The 5885-nt window shown below is 38.2% G+C and overlaps 1 pseudogene; it reads left to right on the plus strand.

Moving 5' to 3' along the window:
• Nucleotides 1-4689: 4689 nt before the first annotated feature.
• LOC148112900 (uncharacterized) lies at nucleotides 4690-5553 on the plus strand (annotated as a pseudogene).
• Nucleotides 5554-5885: the final 332 nt, after the last annotated feature.

The following is a 5885-nucleotide window of genomic DNA, read 5'->3' on the forward strand; positions in this document are numbered from 1 at the left end:
ATACGAACATACAATGTATTTTCTTTGAACAGAATATTTGGCCAGTTCACAAATTTAAACAGTGTTTAGTCATTTCAATTAAATTTACAATTTCTATATTTCCTTTTTGCCATATTTATTCCTCATCTATTTTTTTTAAAAAAACAATATTACCCTTCATCCTCATCTCTAATCTTAATCAAATTCAATTTTTCCCTTCTATTCTATATTATACCCCTTCCCATTGTCATCTATTTTTATATCCATCCTCACATTGGTTAATTATGTAATACAGTTGTTTAATACAAATTCAACATTTGAATATAAATCAATTAGTTATATAACTATCTTTTTTGTATATCAATATGAACGTGAATATTCCAATTATTTCCATGCAATCCAATTTCTTACAAATCAATTAATTATATTTACCAATAATAATAAACCAAATAATTTCCCCCATATATTCCTCCAAACCACAACTTAACCATTTCTGCTTTCAACACAATATACAATTAATAGTATCTCAATTATTACAATTCCCTAGTTAAATAGAGCTTTTTTTTCTTTTGTGTTTTAAAATCTTGAACTCTCCTCCTAAATTTCCCATTGTTTGCAGTTTTGCACCTACCTTTTTTGGGGAGGAAAAAGAAAAAGAAATCTCTCTCTGCCTCATTTTGTCATGTTGCAGCAAAGACCCTGCTTTTGCTTTCGCTTCTTCAGCATAGCTAGGGGGAAAAAAAATCTGCTCCAGGAACTCTTTACACTGATCACCTGTAGGGCGGCCCTTTGAAGCCCCGTGGCAAGAGTTTAAACAGTTTTTTCCCCTCTAGCCATCAGCTGGGACTCAGGAGGCAGCCGGGACTCAGGAGGCAGAATGAAAAATCGGGACTTTTTTAAAACGCCGCGGGACGCGGGACAAATTGCTAAAAATCGGGACTGTCCTGCCAAAAGCGGGACGTCTGGCCACCTTATGTTTAGTGCCTATTCATAGTTACAACATTGATGAAAAAATAACTTTCTAATCAATTCTAGCATTTACAGCCTTTGTAGTTCTGTAAAGAAAAACTGAAATAAGATCATAAGCAGAGTCATAGTTTTACTTAATGGCTGCTTTGTTTAGCTGTCCAGTTGGCAATCCCAATCATATTTTTAATTAATTTATTCATTTTTATCCTGCCTTTATTACTTTATAAGTAACTCGAGGTGGCCAACATTCCTCTTCCCATATTTCCCACAAGAATAACCCTGTGAAGTGAAGGGCTGAGAGAGTTAATGACTGGCACAAAGTCATCCAGCTGGCTTTCATGGAACTCATCGTCTCTGGGTTTCTAGGCCAGCACCTTAACCATTACTCCAAATTGGTTGCTGAACAAGAGCTACCTGTGCATTTGAACCCCAACATTAATTGATATTATTAAATTATTTAATTATTAAAGCAGACTAGCTTCATAAACTTAGTATGAAGTTTATTTTATTTAATTTGTATCCTTTTGTTATTTTTACACACTTTCCTCCTATTTTTCCCATAACAATAACCCTATGAAATGGGTTGGACTGAGAGAGAGTGACTGGCCCAAAGTCACCCAGCTGGATTTCATGGCTAAGGTGGGATTTAAACTCATAGTCCCCTACTTTCTAACCTGGTATCTTTAACCACTAGACCAAAGTGGATCCCAGTTTCTTCATTTCTATTAACTATTTCTATTAGTTAAGTTTAACTTCAACTACTCCACTCTTTAAATGGGTGAAGAACTATACTTAATAAAAAATGAAAATAACAGTTCCAGCCATGGCCATCCTAATAAAGGAGACTATGAGCAGTTCTTCCTCTTAATGATAAATTATAGTTTAACATTGGGGGCAAACAAGACTACTGAGTAATGGTAATTTTTTGTGAGCTAGAAGCGGGGGACCCCAAAACAATGCCCCCTAGCTGAATTGGGCTATAATTTGAGGCTTTCACTGATAAGATCCAGCCATTCAAGTAGTAGATGCCAGTCTATTACTCATAAGACCAAAATATATTATGGTTTCACAGTTTTAAAATATGTGATATCAGCTGTGAGCATTTATGCAAGCAAATTTAAGTGCATTTTTTTCTCAACCATGTGACCATTGCAACCATGTGGTCTAATTGTTCTACTGAATATGCTGTTGAGATTGCATGAGTTAGAAATGACTGCAATGCTAATGTTCCATGGTTGCAATAGTATGAAATATATTAAGATAACTTGCATTTCAAGAGCAATGAACTTTGAAAAATAATTTGAGTTATTTCTATTATGGCTTCCAGATCACCTGCAGGGAATTCTTTATGTGCTGCTCTTTCCTGTTGGGGTATTTACTACAACAAGCATAGCAGGATTCTGTTTAGTTTAATATAAAAATCTGAGTTAAAAATTACAAATTATGTCATGCTGTTGCATCTCTTAAATTATTTTAATGAGATGGGTTTCTCTTAAAATTAAGCTATTTATTATTTCCTAGAGACCAGCTATGGGACCCATTAATGCATGTAAGTGATGTAATTAGAAACATAGGGTAGCAATAATATTGTGCAATTGTACTTTATAAACTACAACGGGAATATTTTCTGCCTTGATAAATGATTGATACTTATTTAATTTGTCTATGTATCATGATATTTTAAACAGTTGAGTTGCTGGATAATGCTATTTGTTTTATATGCTGCATATTAATAATATGTATACTTTTTCAGGTCAATACCTCCCCATTAGAACATTTTATTTCTTTATTTGCAAAGCGCCCTGCAAAACTAAAACTATGACATGCAGATATATCCCAGTTTGGCATGCAGATATTTATCAGCATGTAGATATATCCCAGTTTGGAAACTTAAAACCAAAACAAATCTATCCATGATCATTTATAATTAAAAAGCTAGTATAATTTCCATATAATTAATGAAGTAAGGGTGACTGAAATATATGCATCAGTTTTCTATAGACTGATTTCCTCTTTAATTGCCAAGCATTTTGTTTTGCTAAGTTGTTATTGTGCTAGTTACATATGATTCTCTTTTTTTTCCATAATGATTTCACCCCATTCATTTATAGAAATAGAGCTGTTAGCATACAATTCTGTGCCAGCCTTCCCCCTTCCTCCTGCATGCCTTTTCAGGGCATTAGGACATTTTTTCTGACCAGTAAGGATAGAGCACAGAGAGCTTCTGGAAAAGGGAAGGGTACTTACTTGAGATCCCACCCAAGGGAATACATAGTTTCTCTTCCAAAAATTTAGCTGCTTGATTTTTGCAATCTTTGAAGTGTAAGGTACTACCCTGAAGAGAAAGAATTAGCAAATATTCAATCTTCAAGGTCCCTCTTTGTCTCACATGATCCTACTGATGCAGAATATAATCCCTTATGAAGAACATTTTCATAGAAATCAAGGGTTGGATGGAACCTATAGATCAAGCTCCTGCTCAGCCAAGTATCCATTATTACATCATCTCAGCATCTACTTAAGTATGTTCAACAAAAGAAGATCCATAAGTCAGTAAATGCCATTTTTGAGTAGCTCTTGGGTTTAGGAGTTATTTCTAGTGTTCAAATGAAATCTGCTTTCTTGTAATTTAAATCCATTTTATTTATTTTGTCTTCAGCAACAATTTTCAACGATAGCATTCCTTCTTTTCTATAGAACAGTTCTTCAAATAGTCATTTTCCTTTATGCATTCATGTATGTTGTTCTTTAGATGTTTTAAAATAAATGAAAGTGTTCAGAATAATAAGAAATAAAAAATAAACAATATTCAAAGACAACCATTGTGTCTGCTTACATTCCCTTCTTTTTTCTAGTTTGACTATAACTAACAACTCTAACATTTTCTTGAGCCTTTTTCCTTATGGGTACCTTATCACCTGAGCTTAAATGGACTCCAGAGGATGGTAGACCACAGGAAGGCCTAGAGGAACATTGTCCATGGGGTCACAATGGGTCGGACACAACTTCTCAACTAACAACAATAACTTTATTATCTTGATAGCTCTGCTGTAGACCTGTTTTGTTTGTCAATCTCTTCTCTAAAATGCAATTCCCAGAGTTAAATGTAGAGCCCATGTGTGATCTAACCAAAGCAGAATAATTACTGGTTTTATTCCTCCATTGTTGATACAGACTAGGTGTTATGTATCTAATTTTGGAGGGAAAATTAAGTGGGAAAAAGCTCGATGATTATTTGCTAGCACCCTGGGCAAGAAGCTATATAAGGAGAGCTGTTCTACTGTACATTTGCTGGATTCTCACTGCATATTAAAGAGTTGTTGTTCACTTTGACCTGGCTCCTGGCTCCTCACTCGCCTGATGTAACTCTAGGATTATATTTGTTTGCACTGTTGGCTCAAGTTCAACTTCTGATCTACCAAGGTACACATATTCTTTTTGCATGTATTGCTACCCAATATAAATTCCCTCATCATGCCTTTCACTTTTCCTATCAAGATCCTATATATGCACCTATTGACATTTATCTTGCTGGTTTTTGCCAGTTCCTCCAGCTCCTCCAGTTCCTCCAGCTTCTCAAATAATTTTTAATCCCAAGTAATTCCCCCTTGTGACGAAGGGGGAATTACGAAGGACGAAGGGCGACGAAGGTGGGATCGAGGTAGACAGGTTGCACGAAAAGAGCTGACAACTGAATCCAGCCAGGCGGGAAAATCTGCACGAGCCGAGCATGACAGAACGATGTCTGCCTTCGCACCACCAACGCCATTCAATCCCACGAAAGAAAAGTGGGGATCGTACATGATGCGGTTTGAATGCTTCCTCAAAGCAAATGACCTCCAAGGGCTGTCCGACAATTGGAAGCGTGCCCTCTTTTTGAGCCACTGTGGCCCTAAAGTGTTTTACATGGCCGAGTCGCTGTCGGAGCCAACACCAGTGCAGTCTGTGAAATGGCAGGTCTTGCAGACCATGTTGAGGACACACTATGCCCTGGTACCGTCCAAATTTGTTCAGCGCTACGAGTTCCGGCAAAGACTACGGAGGGATGGAGAACCGATAAATGCATACATGGCACCACTGTGTAAGGCTGCCACATACTGCAAGTACCGAGACCTCAATGATGTGCTTCTAGAGCAACTAATCTGTGGCATTAGAGATATTCGCCTCCAGAGACGACTGTTGGCCAAGACAAACCTCACCCTTCACATCACCCTAGATGAAGCCAGAGCACACGAATCATCCAACAAGGCAGCAGAGACCCTTCAGCGACCGGCACAACCCCAGATGGCATAAAAGCCTACTCCTGTCCACAGAGATTCGGCCCTGACTGATAGCGAGGAAGAGGGTGATGAGGACATTTTCAAAATGGACAGAAATAAGCATGATGATGATGGCCAGAAAGAGACTTGTGATAGCTGTGGGGGATACCACCAGAGGCAGACATGCCAGTTCAAAGATGCCATTTGCAGGATCTGTGACAAAAAGGGACATTTGGCACAGGTGTTCAGGGCAAATCAGCCATCCAGTCACAAACAGAGAGCATTCACCAATCAAGCCAGCCAGCAGCAGCTGCAAAAGAAGGACAGAAACGTCCAGCAAAAGTGAGGCGCCTATTCCAAAACACCCGAGACATTTCAGACCCGAATCGGCCAAGCTACCACATCCTCAGAGAAAAAGCTGCATGTAACCGTCGAAATTGAGGGATCTTCATGTCAAATGGAAATAGACACTGGCTCATCCATCACTATCATGTTGTGGGCCGAGCTTAAAGCAGCAATCCCTAATATCAAAAAACATCAGCTGAAGCACCAGCGCCTAAGGCTAAATGACTACCAAGGAAATTGCATTCCCGTTGAAGGCTGTGGGACGTTCCAGGTGAAATTCAGCCAGTTTGACAAGTGGCTGACCATCATAGTGGTCTACCAAATCTCCTAGGC

This window comes from Pantherophis guttatus, chromosome 7 (assembly GCF_059756535.1).
Source record: "Pantherophis guttatus breed Tessera chromosome 7, ASM5975653v1, whole genome shotgun sequence".
Taxonomy (NCBI): Eukaryota; Metazoa; Chordata; class Lepidosauria; order Squamata; family Colubridae; genus Pantherophis; species Pantherophis guttatus.